This window comes from Pelecanus crispus, chromosome 5, assembly GCF_030463565.1.
Source record: "Pelecanus crispus isolate bPelCri1 chromosome 5, bPelCri1.pri, whole genome shotgun sequence".
In the NCBI taxonomy this organism is placed as follows: domain Eukaryota; kingdom Metazoa; phylum Chordata; class Aves; order Pelecaniformes; family Pelecanidae; genus Pelecanus; species Pelecanus crispus.
The window spans coordinates 35,966,282-35,984,397 of NC_134647.1; the positions used below are offsets into that span (position 1 = coordinate 35,966,282).

Here is an 18,116-nt window from a genome sequence, read left to right on the forward strand (position 1 = left end):
ACTGAGGGCCCCAGAGCTGGATGCAGTACTCCAGGTGAGGTGTCACCAGAGCAGAGAGGCAGAATCACCTCCCTTGACCTGCTGGCCACGCTGCTTTTGATGCAGCCCTGGATTTGGTTGGCTTTCTGAACTGCAAGTGTACATTGCTGGCTCATGAGCAGCTTTTCATCCACCAGTACCCCCAAGTCCTTCTCCACAGGGCTGCTCTCAATCCCTTCATCCCCCAGCCTGTATTGATATTGGGGGTTGCCCTGTCCCAGGTGCAGGACCTTGCCCTTGGCCTTGTTGAACCTCATGAGGTTCACACAGGCCCACCTCTCCAGCTTGTCCAGGTCCCTTTGGATGACATCTCATCCTCCTGGCATGTCAACAGCACCACTCAGCTTGGTGTCATCTGCAAACTTGCTGAGGGTGCACTCAATCCTACTATGTCATTGATGAAGATGTTACACAGCACCGGTCCCAGTACGGACCCCTGAGGGACTCCACTTGTCACCGGTCTCCATGTGGACATTGAGCCATTGACCACGACCTTCTGGATGCGACCATCCAGCCAATTCCTTATACACTGAACAGTCCACCCATCAAACCCATATCTCTCCAATTTAGAGAGAAGGATGTTGCGGGGGACTGTGTTGAACGCTTTACAGAAGTCCAAGTAGTTGATATCCATTGCTTTTCCCTTGTCCACTGATGCAGTCACTCCTTCATAGAAAGCAACTAGGTTGGTCAGGCAGGACTTGACATCACCGATGAGCTCACTTGCATTGGTGACCATCAGGTCTAGTATTGCATCCACTTGGGTAGGGGTGTCTTATTACCAGGCTTAGGAAGTTGTCATCTATGCATTCCAGGAATCAGTTATGGCAATCAGGTTGTAGCTTTCTAGGAGCACAGCAGCTTCCAACTCCTCCTGTTTGTTCCCCATGCTGTGTGCGTTCACGTAGAGGCATTTCATCTGGGCTGTTGGCTGTGTCACCTTCTTAGTGGAACATCCCTTGTTTCCCTTGGGGTGTTTCATGAAGGTTTCCTTGTGAGCTGTAGCTATCTCAGGAGCCCTTGGCTCATCTCTGCAAGACTTCAGCTGTGCTGCAGTGTCCCCATCATGCCTCTGGGCAACAGGTTGAGGGCTCACAGTAGCACCTGGTCTCTCTTAACCATTGCATACCATCCCACAGCTTGTCACAGGCAAGCCTTATATATTTCCCCTCCCCCTTCACATCTAGTTTAAAGCCCTGTCAATGAGCCCCGCAAGCTCCTGAGCAAAGACCCTCTTTCCCCTTTGAGAAAGGTGGCTCCCATTTGACACCAGCAAGCCTGGTGCCATGTAGGCTGTCCCATTCTCAAAAAACCTGAAGTTATGACTGTGGCACCAGCCATGGAGCCATGTGTTAAGAGATTGGATCTGCCTGTTCCTATCAATGTCACCTCCCACAACTGGAAGGAGGGAGGAAAAGATAACCTGTGCCCCCGATTCCCTCACTAACCATCCCAAGGCCCTGAAGTCTCTTTTAATGACCCTTGGGCCGCACACTGCAACTTTGTCACTGCCTACATGGAAGAGCAGTAAGGGGTAGTAGTCTGAGGGCTGAAGCTTTGTCTCTTGCTTGTCAGGGTAGATTGCTGCTCTTCTAGTGCTTCTGCTGTTCTTTGATAGCTAGTGCAACTGCTTTCTCTGAGGATCTGCCAGTTGTGTTGAGGAAGAAGAGTAGAATCCTGTGACTGTCGGAAACACCCCTCACAAAGGTTTTCAGAATACTGAAGCATGAGTTTGTAGATCATACAAGAGCTGAGAATGATTTTCCACTCAAAGTGTATTAAAAATTAGAACCATATAAAAATACAAATGAAGGACAGCTCTTTGAAAAATTGGAAACATATCATTCTAAGCTATACTTTAACAGACATTGACGAGTTCTGCATTTTTCCAACAAATAATCTGGAAATGCATCTACTTTCTCACCTCTGCAGCATTCCTAAAACATGAGTTATAAGATCCTGATTTCCCCCTACACCCAAGGCCACACTTTATTACTAAAGCAACATGGAGAAGACTCCATCACATTGCTAGTTATACGCAGTGCTAATAATTGTTTCAGCAATTGTTGGCTTTAAACACCATGAGTAGGTAGTTAAAAGGGCAGTACCACGCTTTTCTACATGCTAAAATCCTATCCTTCTTCAGTTTGACATATGTTGGATATATTTGCATCATAGCAGGGAGTGGAATACAATAATTTTAAGTTATTTTGAACATAGAGTTTGACAGTGAAGTCTGTCTGCTATATTGTCACTTAGATTTATATTGTTTTCTTGCATGTCAGTATGATATGGATATACAGTCTCTTTAAATTAAATTTGTCAAAGACAGGATGCAAGAAGTAGAACACTACATGATTCATCACCTGTCATGACTCTTCCCCTTCCATCTTTCCTTGCATGTTTTGTTTTGTCTATTTTGGTTGTGGTTTTTTCAGTTTGTGATCAAAACATGCGATAGCTCTCTTCCCCTTTGCTCCTCTGCTACCAAGCCCCAAAGATCTCTGCTAGATAACCACCACCCCCCACAATCTAGTATACATAAATTGTTTCCAGCATAAAGGGGACTAGTCTTGTAGCTCTTCTTGCAGAAAAATGTCTTTATTGAACATAGGAGACCTGAAGATTTGTGGATAAGAGATAGGGAGTCCACTTATTTTATGGAGTTTTAAATAATAGCATGGATAGCTATGGAAGAGCAAAACTGCCCAGCAGCCAATGTTGTTTTTTTTAGAGATCGTGTAGGTTGCTCATTATGATTGTGGCCTAAGGAGGAACAGAATTTTGTCCTTTGAAAAGAAAGTATTTTTTTTAGACTGAAAAGAGCATAATGGAGTCAGATGATCCTGCGTTACTAAGATTCTTTATTACTTCCCTTTCTTTTAAAGAGCTTTTAAAAGACAGCAGTTAGTCTGAAACCTTAGTTGGATACCCACATTTTAGTATCGGATACCCAAATTTCAGTGGCACCTTGACAGAGTTTAACTGCTGTTAAGAGTTTGAACGACAACTTACTTGCTTATCCTCAGTTTGATGATACTAGTAGCAGTTATCTTCAGTTGGGGGTAGGGGACTAGATTTTGATTGAGCAAGTATGCAAACTAACTTAGTGGAACAAGCAGGTAGGTCTCAAGTTCCAGACTACTTCTAAGCTTTTTTTTTTAACCTTGAGTGCTATTTAATTTGCACTTGTTAATACAGCTGCAGTTTAAGATAATGTCCTTCCTACAGCAGCACATGTTTTCATCAACACGCTTTTTTTTTCCTTCCCCTCTCTCATTGGCAGTACATGGAAGTATCTACTGATAATTTAACAAAGGAGGTCAGCAGTAGCATTTCTGAACACTGATTAATTTTTGTGTATGTGTTTTGTGTTAGTTTTGAGTTGTCTTCTATGCTTTTCCTTTCAACCACCTCCCCTGTCTGTAAGATTTGTTTTGATTCCTCTAAATGGACCGATGCTTACATAGGAGAAGTGTGTTGGCTCCTATCTTTTCCCCCCGCCTCTTCTCTCACTGTTTTCAGCACTGGGAGCCTCATCACAACTGACCTTAACCAAACTTAAGGATTGCAGTAGCTGTTTTCTATTGTGGTACAAATAGGTTCACTGCAGTGATTTTATAGATTAAAACCACTAGAAGAGCCCTTGAACTTGTCATGGTCGTACTGTTATCTTGTTCTGCTTGCTGTATGGAAGTACTCTGTCCTACTGTAATTATTCACTAGACATGCATTCATACAAACAAGTTATTCTTTTCATGGTATAATTAGATGCTTTGTTTTAAATCACTCGGATGCTAGGATCTATGTTTTTGACACAATCAGGTCATATTTCATCTATGCTCTAGTTCTGGCTGTCTTAGTCCCTACAAGGAAGTGGGAGCTAGAAACATTTGTCACTTACAAACTACAGTAAATAACTTTAAAAAAAAATTTACATTCAAGCCTTTGGCTTTAGAAGCAGGTGGTTTTAGTTTAGGCTTAAAAATCGAGGGACACCTCTTAAACACTGTAATTTCACTATAGACCATTTATCTATGAATGAAAATGCGAGCAAGTCAATCTCAACCTTGCTCAGAAAAGCAGCACTACACACATGGAATGCTCTGTTGTTCTGATTTAAAATAAATTAAAAATCACATGGTGTATTAGAAACTCAGTTATTATGTACTTAGGTAGTAAAAGTTGCTACTGATGCACAGATACTAGATTTGTGATGGTAAAACTTGGAATGGTATCAAAAAAATGAAGGGTTCCACTTCTTCGTTGTTGGCTAGAGGCTAGTAGATGGCTTTCTTCAGAGCTTAGTTAGCCAACAGATGGGGCTGTGGGGCTTGTTTTCTGCACCTTCTTGTCTATACTCCTGTAGTTCATCAAAAATTGATACTCAATATAAATGTATCTTTTCATCTTTGTATACTTATTCAGAGCCATAGGTTCAAGTGACAAGTATGTTTGATGAAGCAAAGATTACTGCATTTTACTAAAAAATAGTGAAACAAGTGCTAAATGCTACATTTATTGCTGAAGAGCGTATACTGTTGGAGGGCACACTGGGCACATACTCCCGTGTTTCTAAAAACTACTATTCAAATTATTTTAGTTGACTTCTATCCATACATTTTTATTTCCCCGAAATGAAATACCTTAACAGTAGACAAGAACTGCAGAGTATTTAAACATACTTTTTTGGTTTTTTTAATATTATTATCTGTAGATGAGGTCCTAAACTTGACCTTCTTGGTTCTAGAAAAGTCCCAAACTTTTCCTGAATTCTTTAGAGATTAATAGAAGCGTGCTTTATAAGCTCAGTCTAAATCTATGGTTTTAAATAGGACTTTGGCACAAAATACATTACAGTAGCAGATACTCTCTCTAACAGACTAAAAGGATTATAAAAATGTATTTTAAACATGTTTCAGAGCCAAAGCTCTGACAGCAAAATCTGTACACTAGACAGATTTGAGTGGTGGCTTTTGGATGATTGGGCTTAGAATCCAAGGTGAATATTTGACAGGAAAAAAAAAAAATACAGGGCACAGACTTTGGAAGTTAAAGAATGTGGTCCAGGTCACCTAGCTAACTTTATGTAAAGCATACTTAAAACTTTAATGGTATATTGCCAAAGCAGAGGTACATCATTTCCAGGAGCCAGAGGCCATTTCTTTTAGTTTAGGGAGGAATCTGTAACAGTGTGTACAAAGTACCCTCTTCCTTAGTATCATATTCTAGAGCACGCATGATTTAGACACTTCCTGAACTAGGCTTTCTTTCAGAACCACAGTCCTAACTAACCATCAGTACTCATACCGGCCTCTCTATTCACCTAGTATTTTTAGACATAAGTAGGCTTGGTCTTCAGAAAGGCCTGTGGCAGTGGGTTTCACAGTTGAATTTTGTGCTTTGTGAAAAGCAATTTGCTGCTGTTTCAGGCCTATTGTCTAATACTATTGAATGCTTATATGTTTAATTGTTAATAAGGCCAAAATAGGCCCTACTTTTTTTTTTTTTGAACTGATGAGTAAAGACTGTTGCTCAAACACAGGAATTCTTGTCTTTGGACAATTAAATACAGGATTTAATCCTTTAGTCTGACCTCTTACACAGTGTATTTGCTAAGTGTATTTTAGCAAGTTACAGATTTATAAAGGTTATGCCATTATGTTACACTTCTTGTTTTAACAATGCTTTGAGTTTTAGGATGAGAAAACGTATTCCTATGGGGCAGGTGATTTTAACTTACATGGTAACGTGCAGCATTTTCAGTACAGAAATGGAGTTTGGTAGAGTTGCCAGCTCTCTTAAATCCTTTGCAAAGCCCTGTGCTTTGAGTTATTCTGAGAATCTTATTTTCTAATCTTCATGTTTAGGGAGAGTACTGGGAAGTTGGAACTTTAATATAGCTTGCAATTTAAAGAGATACGGGTCACCCAACATTATTTCCATCCCCGACTCCCTCAGATTCTAGGGCCCAGTTTGTGAGAGTGATAACAGTATGCAGTAGCGACTGCTTTATTCTCTCCCCAGTAGAGAAGGGCCTCAGGTATACAGGCTGTGAATATGAGAAGAGAATGTTAATTGGGTCTTTGGGTTCACAAGGGGCTTTCCATTAGTTTTGTCAACACACATAGCATTACAGGGTTTTTAGGCAAGGGCTTTTGCTTAAACTGAGAGCCTACATCCAAGTTACTTACATAGAGTATCTTTAAGGTGACAATTAGAGATTAGAATTTTTTTAAAATACTGTTTGCATCTGTGTTAGTCACTCATGTAGTAATGTCAAATATGTTAAGCTTTAGACTACACAGAAGTAGAGAGCTGATAAGAGCCTCAGGATTATTCTTTTGCACTTGAAGTAGGGTTAAATATAGCTAGATGATTGCTTAGCAGATTTTTGCCTAATGCGTTCAGAACTCTCCAACAGCAGGAATTCTGTTTATTCTAGATATCCCACCCAAGCACTTAGTTATTCTTTCAAGTTAAGATTCCCTAGTGTCTAATTTAAGTCCTCAGTATGTGTAATCAAAACATTGCTGTTCTAGTCACAGCTCTCGAAGACCATTTTGAGATACTTGCATTCTGTGCTCCCAGCCCTCTCTCTTTAATAGGGATAAGGATAGTTATTCAGCCTTTACTATAGATTAAGTCTCTTGGTCTTCTCACAGTCCTCTGGAATCTCTCCAATTTGTGTACTTCACAGTTCATTACCAGAGACCAGACAGTATTTCAGCTAGAGGACTCATCAGCAAGAAGTAGAGCAGAATAATTATCCCCCATATATTACACAGATATTCTGTCACAAATAGCTTATGTAAATAGCAGCCTCTCAAAGCATCAGGTGCTAGGAAGCCACCACTTCCAGTTAAAGCTATTACTCTTACATCTATTTCTCATTGCATAACATAAACTCCCATCACAGTACATTTCTTTATTGCTTACCTTTTACCAATTTTTAAATCTTCTTTCTTGAACAGAACTTGTTTGTCAAAGAGTCAGTCTTGCGGAGCTACCCTTTTCCTCAAAGACTACAAAGGAAAAAAAAATGGTACTCATTTCCTCCTTTAAGAAACCTGAGTGCCCTGTCAGCTGGCATTGCCTTTTATAGCTCCGCCACATCAATCTGATCAGGCTTCCAGGTGTATTGAATGGGTTGAGTGGCTACCCTTCAGCCCTTTGGTGCCTGCTGGTAGAGACTCTGCTGCAGCTGGATACCTTCAGTAGTTCTTTCTGGAACAGCATTGCATTATTATTTGTATTAAGTTCATGGTTGCTATAAACCCCTGAAAAATGTCTAGGCATTTGTTCCATAGAAAACTTACTTGTAATCTCTGCATTTGATTTTGCTTTCTTAAGGGTAGTTGTTTTCATTTTGTTAGTTTCTACCTGATCTCCAAAGTGAGATGGTTTTGAATTCTGATCTTGCCCTTCAAAGTGTTTGCCTTCCCAGAAAGGAATCTGTAAATTATAGAAATCCTTGATATTTCATCATCCAAGCAGGTAATGAAAATATCAAATAAAACTTCATTAATGATTGGCTTCTGTATGACCTCAGCTAGGGTGCCCTCTCAGTGTGATTGCAAACTGCTGGTAACTGTGCCCTCCATTTCATAGAAATATCATCTAGGCTATGTTTCCCTAGTTTGTTTGTGAGAGGAAACTATGCTGTGTTATGGGGAAGCATCAGAAACGTTGCAGTTCAAAACGTGAAGCTTTTTCAGAATGCTGCTTACTGAGTGACAACGTCATTTTAATTAGGGGGTTATGTAGGGGTTCCAGAGAAACAGATGCAGCCAAATTCCTGAACCTAATCTACGCTTTGGAAATATTCCTTCTATTGTGCATCTGACCGTGCTTCCTTTATGGACTACAGATTCAGACTTACTACATCTTTTTATCTTGCAGTAGAAGAGTGAACTGAGTACCTAATATTTAGCTTTACTTCTTTTTTGTGTTAGTGCCACTTCATTTTCAGCAAAAGATCCCAGAGGCTGACATTCTTAGAGGAATCTGACTTTCCTTGTAAATCAGATCTCAGGACCTGATATGTAGGTCTTTAAGGCAGAAATTTGCTTAGTTGAAGTTTACATCTTTCCTCTGTAATTATTCTCTGTTGCATCATGTAAAGTCAATTTATCTTAGTGAGGGTTTAAGAAGAATCTGACTTTTGGGGAAGGATGACATTTTAACCCTCATCAGGAAAAAGTGGAACGCTTCTCTGTTTTAAGCTTTTACTCTGCTTTAATCAATAAAGACTTGTCAAAATTTTAATTAATAATTTTCTAGAGGGAGTTTGCAGTGTTTTATTTCAATTTTAGCCTGGCATATTTGTGAAATTTTACCTCACAACATTCTGAAAAGGTTTTGTAATTATAAAAGTTTGTTCAGTAATACTTTGTATATTTCCAATGTTAATTCTTTATAATAATGTTCTGAGATCTATGGGGAAAGACTTGGTAGAGATTTACATCAGATGTGTAATTTTTCTTGGTAGCAAAGTTCTTCAGTAGGTGAAAGTAAATGCCTGACACGCGAAATATTAGATTAACTGCAAGTGCTAGTGAAATCAATCAGCAGTTTTTGAAAATAGTTAAAAAAAAAAAAAAAAAAAAAAAAAAAGTCCCCTGTGCTTTTCTGTGTGTTTAGGGATGTTTGCTGCCAAAAAATGCATGCAGTCATGTCACAATAGGAATTGGCCTGCTTCCCAAGGTTGCCCTGTATGGAAAAAGAACATATTCACGTATTTCTTAGCTGTTTGAGGTTCTTGCGCGGAATAAATAGCCAAAAGCTGTGGAGGAGTTTCGTCCAAAGGTATCATACAAAATTGTTGTCTTTTTGCAGGAATTGGTATTTCTAATAGAAATCATTCTCAATCACAGAAATAAGAAGAATTACGTGAAAAGAAGGCCAGTTCCTAAAATAAAGGAATTTCTTACAAGGAGAAGTGAAGTCAATTTTCAGGAGTATTTTTAGGAGTATTTTTACACTTTGCACTACTTGCATGTAATTTAAGCTGTAACTTTTTTTTCTAATGCTTATTTTAATAGGAAAAAATCTAAAAAGTTTTCCAATTCAATATTCAAAATATCAGCTACATCTTCCATTTTTCTAAACTACTTAAATTGAAACGTTATCAAAGGGAAGATGTTCAGTCACTATTTTGTTTACTTAATATATTCTTTATTTATTAGCATGTCTGTATATATTACCTTATGTAACATATTGCCTATATATGAGTGCTCTGACAGATCTGGACCACATTCATCAAAGAAAATGAGGGCTTAGATACACAGTACAAGTTTAAGAGAGTTTACTGAGACTAGAAACTTAATTTACAGTGAACGCTTTCCAACAGCTAAATTAATAATGATGTTTTCTTGAACAATGTTGTTAGAGGCTTGCTACATATACCGTGGGGATTCTACCAACATAGTTATAAATGTCTAAACTTACACTTTAGCAGGATTTGGTCAACGGTTCTTATTACATTAATATTTCTTATCAAGTAAATTGGTAGTGATGTCATAAGCAGCTTGTATGTTCTACATTTTAGTCAATACAATTCCAATACACAAAGGAGCTGGAGTTGAGCAATAGCTGTCCTTATCCTGTCCCATTTTTATCCAGATTGTGTGGCTGTAACTCTTTAGGAATGTTCCTTTCGCTACCAACATATATGTAAAATTTCTGGCATGTGTCTGCAAATAACATTTTTTTCCTTGTTTCTTCCAAAATATGTTTTAAAAAGTGAACATCAATGTTGAATTTAAGTTATGTATTTGTAAAATGGAATTATTTGGTTTTTTGATTGCGTGATGCTCTGTAGGCAGGACCAAAGCAGCATAAGGAAAAAATGCATCTTTCTTACTGCTGCAGATAAAAAGCACAAATAAAATTCTTTATTCCCAGGCTTTATGAGTTAGCCTCTGAGTTACAACTAGCTGGACTGCTGCAGTAGGTGGGAGGAGAAAAGGGAGGGAATGTCTTAAAGATTCAGTGGTTCACAGCCTGAATCTGCCCACTACCAAAACCAGTTCCCAGTGATGTAAAAATGAAGAGAAGGATCTGCCCTTGCTCTCTGTGCCATTTGTGGGTATGGACACCTACACAGACAGAGTCTTTCCTTCCGATCAACTTGCTTGGCATCGCTATGTTTTCTTGCAGACTAGTGAAACAAAATCATTGTGAAGATAATACCTGATGTTGGCCTGTTCTTTTCCATAAAAGGTATTTAAATAATTAAAGTTGTGAGCATGTTTCTAAAACGAAACTTAAAATATTGTAAACCATTGAATATTGGCATTTCAATATGTTTAGCTGAAGTGACTGAAGCCTGAAAGAGAAAGGTGGGAAGTGTAAAGACAACCAACTGCTTTACTTCATCATGATCTCACTTGAACTATGAGCTGTTAATAGAGAATCTGCAGAAAAAGAAGTCAGACAAATATTATAGGCTGCAACAATTGCAGCTGCTATGTAAATGTTTAAGTTAGGTGTCTTCTGATATTCCTCAGGCATAAAAAATACAACGGGGTTGGGGGGAAAGCTCCCAATTTTCCTCTCCATTGTAATATGTCTTTCCATCTAGTTTTTTTATTTATTTGCTTTTAGGATGTATTCATATAAATTGTGTGCATATAGCTTTTACACAGAGGTGTAGATAGCAGCATTTGAGGCTAACATGCAAAAACTAGGAAACATTAGAATTAACCATATCTGTAAAATCTCACATTTTTTGCCCACTTGTGGTACAATTTTTCGTTAGAGGAATTAATGAAGTGCACAGGTGGATATTGCTCACAGAACAAACAGCTATTCATTTGTTTTTTAATGTGTGGGGCAAATCTTATTGCAAACTATATAAATTCTGCTTATTAGTTATTAATATACATATATAGGTATCATGTGCTTTGGGGGACTAACTGCAGCATATAAAAGTTCATGAAAAATTATTTTACATAGCACAACTCTTCTATACCATAGTGGATGTTATTACCCCTTTAACCCTTTTTTACAGCTAGGGAACTGGAACTTGGAAATGTCAGTGCTTCTTGGGACTTCTCCTGATTCTTCTTTTTCTTCCTTTTTATAAATATGTCATGCCTCTTGTCAGTCATTATGCTCTGAAACTTGAACATCTTTGGTTTTGGTTTAATTTATGCTCTAAAATCTGCCCTGAAGTAAAAGTAATTGTTATACTAAACCTAGATAATCTGCTTTCCAATTCTCTCTCTTCCTCTCCCCCTCTCTCCCTCCCTCTGGAAAGTCATGCATGTGTACCACATAGAAGCCTGTGGCCTGTTTTGTTGCCAATGCTTCAAAGCTGAAGGCAGGTTTTACTGTAAAATAGAATACAGATTTTGCAAGTAGTTATTTGTTTTACTTTGAAACAAATCTTTGTGAGATTGACTTGTGTACCACTTAGCTTTTGTAATATAGGATGTTGAAAACAATGCAGAGGCAATACTAAGACAGGATTCGCTCTTTGCTGATATTACAGTATATTCACCATCTGGCACGTTGGTCCGCCTGCTAAGCTCTCGCGTATGATCCTAGGGACAAATGGCGCACTTCATTTTGTAGCTAATCGGACTCTAGTATCAGCAGCACTTGACATCAACAAAAAATAATCACTAAATGTTCAACGATTTGCATGTGATGTTATTCCCCAAAGGGCTTATCGTAAAGCACTGTCTTGAAAACAAGTATTTTAAATTATGGGTCAGTACTGATGCAGTGAGTAAAACTCCTCTCCCCTTGCTCTCCCAAATCTACAATGACTGAGTTGTTTAATGTACACTGTGAAAAGGAATGAATGCCACTATTTTACCACCAGAAAAGAAAGGCAGGCTTCCTGAACGTACATTATACAGATGTTGGTATTATACAATCGCACTACACTTAGTATTTTAGAATGACAGAATGTTTGTCTTTCTGCATAATGTAATGGCATATAAATCACATCATAAAGCAAACATCACTTGTCTACTCCGAGACTAAAGTTGAAGTTTTAAGCTGTACTTTTCTAGATTACTATTTTTTTCTGAAACCTGTGTATGTTTGAAGGAGGTTTTATTTGTGGCTTCATGGAAACTTTCCTACCCCTACACTATTGACTGTCATTGCAGAGATTTTTGCAGGCTTCTGCACAGATTTGTTCGTTCAATTTAACACCAAACTCTTTCTTGCTAAAAGTTCCACTATTTTTCCCTAATTCTAGGCCTTTATGTAGATGCCTAGTCTTATATTGAGAGTTATCTCATTATTTCCCTCTCCTTCTCTTTATTATAGATCAAGGAAAAAAGTTCTGAAGAGAATTATCTTTGCCTGCTTCTCCATCCTTTCATATTTCTGCTAATTTTTCTCATTTGCAGAAAATTTGAATGCTTATTTTCTCCTTGAGTTAGTTTTAATCTGTCTTATACTTTTAAAGCACTTTTTCCTGAGAAATAGAACATCATTACAAAATCCCCTCAATTCACTCCTGTCATCCCAAATAACTGTGTCCCTGTTTAAATAAAGTTCTGTTGCATGTGCTGGCCTTTAAGAACAAGAAGTAGAAGTGTTTCTTCAATTTTAAGAAAAAACCTAAAAGCTTAGTTATGCATTGGTGCAAGTTGCCAAAATGGGTTCTTTCCCACTTGCCTGCCTTCCCTTCAGACATTAAGATGTGGTGAGCTGGACATACAGTTTTCCTGCAGTAGCTGCATTTTTAGGTGATAGAGAGGGACAAAGGAACAGAGCTTGTCTTCCAGAGTTTTAGAAATAACAAAAAACCCACACTTACTATCTTTTTCTGAACATAGAATCATTTAGGTCGGAAAAGACCTTGAAGATCATCGAGTCCAGCTGTTAACCTAGCACTGCCAAGTCCACCACTAAAAGCACCACATCTACAGGTCTTTTAAATGCCTCCAGGGGTGGCGACTCAACCACTTCCCTGGGCAGCCTGAAGAAATTTTTCCTAATATCCAACCTAAACCTCCCCTGGCGCAGCTTGAGCCCATTTCCTTTTGTCCTATCGCTAACTACTTGGGAGAAGAGACCAACACCCACCTCACTACAGCCTCCTTTCAGGTAGTTGCAGAGGGCGGTAAGGTCTCCCCTCAGCCTCCTCTTCTCCAGGCTAAACAACCCCAGTTCCCTCAGCTGCTCCTCATTAGACTTGTTCTCCAGGCCCTTCACCAGCTTTGTTGCTTTTTGGATGCATGCTAGCACCTCAGTGTCTTTCTTGTAGTGAGGGACCCAAAACTGAACCCAGTATTTGAGGTGTGGCCTCACCAGTGCCAAGTACAGGGGGACGATCACTTCCCTGGTCCTGCTGGCCACGCTATTTCCAATACATACATGGCCTGTTAAGTATAGGGAAACAGTGGGGAACAACATTGGAGAAAAAAGAATGCTTTCAAATTTAACACTAGAAAAAGTTTCACTGGCTAGTAATTAATTACTTTTGCTATAGGCTTTTCAGATCTAAGTTCTCTTACATCTTCTCTTTTCTTTCTGTTGCAGCAGAAGTCTTCTGCTTCCTCTGGCATGAAAGAGTATTTTTTAACAGGTGTAGCTGACTCTTGTTGCCAGGAAGTTTTGTAGGCTTACTAAATTTGAATCTTAGAAAGTAATATACAGTAGTGAAAAAGAAACAAGGAAAGCATTCTTAATTCTGGAAATAAATTATTTCAGAAAATTCTGAATAATCAGAAGCAATTCTTGGTGAAGTTTCTGTTTGCATCATGGTTGTTGAGCTGCAGTGTCTGTACGCCAGCCTGGCCACAAGACCAAACTGTTCAATCTGCTGCTTTTTGCCTTGCTTTGGAGAAGCCAGCGTACATGGAAAGGGAGGACATGAAACTGCAGACACTCAATCCCTGCTGCGGAGGCATGTGTTCAGCTGCCACCACGGCTTCTGCATGGTCCACCAGGTGGGACCACAACACTTGTATGGGTGCTCACCATCAGAAGACCAGATCAGTCCCTGCAGCTTATGCAGAGGAAAAAAATATGGCTATTGCAGATAACTATCCTCATAAAACCAGTTTTAAATCATTGATCAGTTTTGGCTGGTGGTAGAAAAATGAAAACAGGGCTTTTAAAAATTCAGTCTAGATTCTGTTGATAAAGGACACTCATGGTAGCAGCATTGGTGCACAGAATGACCTATGGGTTTTTTTTTTCCAAGTTCCGCTGTAAGAAGAACTTGACCTAAATGATTACTATTAATGTAGTTGGATCAAATTTGTTTAAATAATTAGGAGTCAGGACAACAAGTAACGCTGGTAGTTCATCTTACCAGATATTCAGAAATTGGGTTTTTTTTAATACTATGTTTGAATCTATGGTGAAGGTACAAGTATGCTTTTGAAAACACAACTGGAGTGGGCTGTGTCACTGGTTTGTGCCACAAAGCGTCAGAGTATTCATCAAATATTGGTCATTAATCATTGTACAAGCTTTCTTGCGCTTTTGGCACTAGGCTCTAAGGAAAATACTTAAGAGTGAAGCATCAGATATTATGACAGAAAATATATCTCCAGTCAGCTCTTTGTGCTTCTGTGTCTCTGTAGAAATTTGGACTGAGAATCTCTAATACATAATCAGTATGTAGAAATGAATATCTTATATTCAAATTATATTACATTAATATTTTATGTTTTAAGATACCACATTAAATGATTGAAAAGTTCACAAAAAGTACTGGTTTTTAATCATATTTTTAAAATACTTGTATAAAGTTGATTTATATGTCATCAAGCAAAGAAAGTGATATTCTTAGTCCAGATGGATCTGTTATGCTTCTTGCTCTGGTTCGCTAAGTCATCTTGTCTGTTAGTATCTACAGATAAAAATGGATTGTACTCTTTGCAGTGGTCCATAACATTAATGATGAACAAAGATTAATTTTGATTCAGTTTAAGATTTGCTGTGTCTGGATGCAGGGGGTGATGCTCTTACATCAGTGATTTTTGATCTAACATAGCTATAAGCTCCTGCTGCTTCCTGAATCAATTCCACTTGCTTACTTCGCCAACTAATGCTTTTGAAAACATTTTTACTGCACCTTGGCTATTTTTACATTTGTATTCAGGTATATTTGCCCTTTGTTGTGTTATGCTCGGTTTGATTGTTGATTGCCACATTTCTTTTGTGGTTCTAGCTCTACCAGGAACTGTATTCTCATGCAGTTAAAAATGAGTGTAATTATGGGATGTGAGCTCTTAGAACAGGACTTCCATTGCAGACAATATTAGTATTGGTATTATCATAAAATTGTTTGCTTGAACAGCTAAAAATTCTTTATCAGCCTAGTGAAGATGATACAAGCAACATTCCTGAAGGCCTTTTCTGTTTGAATTTCTTCTATTCTGTTGCTTTTGCTTTCCCAGGCAGTGATTCCTTTAAGGTCTGAGTTAGATTATTTAGTAAACAGGCAGGTGTGATTTATGGTTTTGCTGTGACACAGATCTACTTTTCTGTATGTGAACAGATGTTTAGGTATGTCATTCAGGAAGGGCATATTTATTTTGCTCTGTATGGTTCTCTGTTGTGGTGGCCCTCAATTTCTTAATAACTTCCCTAGATGTGATGAGTTCTCTGATTTACTAATATGGGTCATTCTCAATTTAAGATAATACAGCCTCCTGGCTACAACTTAACTTTTAAGATTTATAGTAGCTGTATTCCATTTCTCCACCTATCAGTAATTTGCACCTTGTTTTTCATTAGAAGAATACTTTTAATAAGGTTCTGTATTCATCATGAGAAAAAAAAATAGAAATGAATGACAAATTTTCTATACACAGTCACATAATGACTTTTGAAATACGGCACTGAGTAGGAAATCATGTGTATGGGAAGTAAAATTCAGATACTCTACTGGCTTTTTTGGAAGCTTGTTGATGAATTCAGACCGAACTGCCTATAATATTATGTACCTCCTTGAAGTGCGTGGAGTCTAACAGCTGAGTTGTAACACACTGTTTTTAAGATTAGTATCTTAATATCCATGTAGTAATAAATCTGTAATTTGTAACCAAACACTTTCATAGCCAGTCTATCTCCAGTAATACATTGTCAGACCACCATTTCTGTTCTTATCTGTGTTTTTAATTAATTACTATATAAACCCCACAGAAAGATTGTTTAAATTGATTGCTTGTTAATTTCTTAACTCCTTAATTTCTAGTTTCATTCTTTAAGTATCCTTTACAAAATTCAAACATTTAGCTGTCAGTGGAAAAAAACCTTTCATGCCTGTATTAAGATACACTATCTGGATTAAAAAACAAGCCTGGTTCACCATAGGAATCTATGATCTTGGAAGAGTCTGAAGGAAGACATTAGCTTTAGTATATATTTGAAGATCATGAAAGGTAGGACTCTGACAGTGGAGGATACAGTGTGTTTTAATAAAGACATTATAGCATCAAGACTTGTATGTGTAAATGCTGGGACTATTTGGTGAAGTGAACACAGCCCAGTCTGATTAAGACTGTGAAGGGCCTCCTAGGTGGGACTCTAGCTGTGTAGGACTCTAGCTGTGCAAGATTTCAGTTAAATTTAAAAAAAAAAAAAAAAAAAAAAATTTACAAAAATTTACAAAATCCAGAAGTGGAGGAGGAATCCATTTAGACTTCTCACTAAAGTTTGTTCTTTACACAGGATACTATTAAACTAATAAACATCTGTCCTCTGTATTAGATGGAGGTTAAACACATACAGTGAATGTGTTAAAAATAACCATTTGGGAAGTTGCAAATAAACATACAAAAGCATATGATCACCAGTTTAGTAAATTACTGGGGTTTGTACCCTGAAAGCATTAACTCATTTTTCTCTCCTAATTTTATCTTAATGTTGGATTATTTAGAAATGATCTTCAAAGAAGTAAGGACATATTTGCACCATTTTGTAAGGACATATTTGTGCCATTTTCTTTATAATGGATAAGAAGAAAATACAGTTTTTGTCTTTTAAATATACATCTGAAATGAAGCTCTTATCTATACTATAAAACTTGAAGGCTATCTAGAAAACAAATCCAATTATGGCTTAAGCACTCAAGAAAGTGAAATCTGATTTAATTATTTCTTTCAAAAGAAAATTACCTCTTTCAACTTTTTATTATTAAAACTATAGTTATTTTTGTCACTATAAAAATGAACAAGCTTGGAAGAGCAGCTATATTCATGGAGTTCACACTCTAGTCTTTGTTACTTAATACTCAAGCTAAAAATTTGAGTCCATATACAAACGTCTGATTGTCTAGAAAATAAGCCAGAAAAAAAATGCTTTATGATAGATAGTATTTATATTCTTAGACATGGGTTTAGAAAAAATAATTTAAGCATTAGAAAGAGCAAAATGGTCATGACTTTTTTTTTAGTTTCATTATCTTTATAAAAAGGTTGTCATTGCTGAACATGCATAAAAATAACAGCAGAAACATTTTGCTTTCTCTTGCTGTAGGAAATGCTTTACCTAATGCAGTGAAAATACGCTGTTATGATATAAAAAAAAGTTGGAAGTGATGAAGTCACATTTCCATTTCATTTAAGAGTTCTAGAGCTGTTTCAGGAGTGAATGTAGCTTTACATGTAGCTTTGCATTTGCAAGAGAACTAAATACAGGGCCATTGCCCTTGCTGCTGCTCAGATGAGGTCTGCAGCCTCTGATCATTCCTCGAGCGAAAGGGCTGAAGGACAGGTGAGGGATCAGACATAAGATTGTACCCTATGCAAATATGATTCAGATATTTGCTCAAATCCCATTTGCCTCCTTGAAACAGCAGTACTTCATGTGTATAGATATAGTTTAGTCTCTGGATATAAAATCAAGTACAATAATCAGTTACCTTAAGTGTTGTCCTGGTTTCAGCTGGGATAGAGTTAATTTTCTTCCTAGTAGCTGACATAGTGCTGTGTTTTGGGTTTAGTTTGAGAATAATGCTGATAACACGCTGATGTTCTAGTTGTTGCTAAGTCCTGCTGACACTAGCCAAGGACTTTTCAGCTTCCCATGCTCTGCCAGGTGCACAAGAAGCTGGGAGGGGGCACAGCCAGGACAGCTGACCCAAACTGGCC

The 18,116-nt window shown here is 37.8% G+C and overlaps 1 protein-coding gene across 1 annotated transcript in view; it reads left to right on the forward strand.

The window, feature by feature from the left end:
• Positions 1-18,116, forward strand: part of HIBCH (3-hydroxyisobutyryl-CoA hydrolase) — a 49,342-nt gene that overhangs the window by 7,251 nt on the left and 23,975 nt on the right. The gene's annotated exons all lie outside the window — the stretch shown is intronic.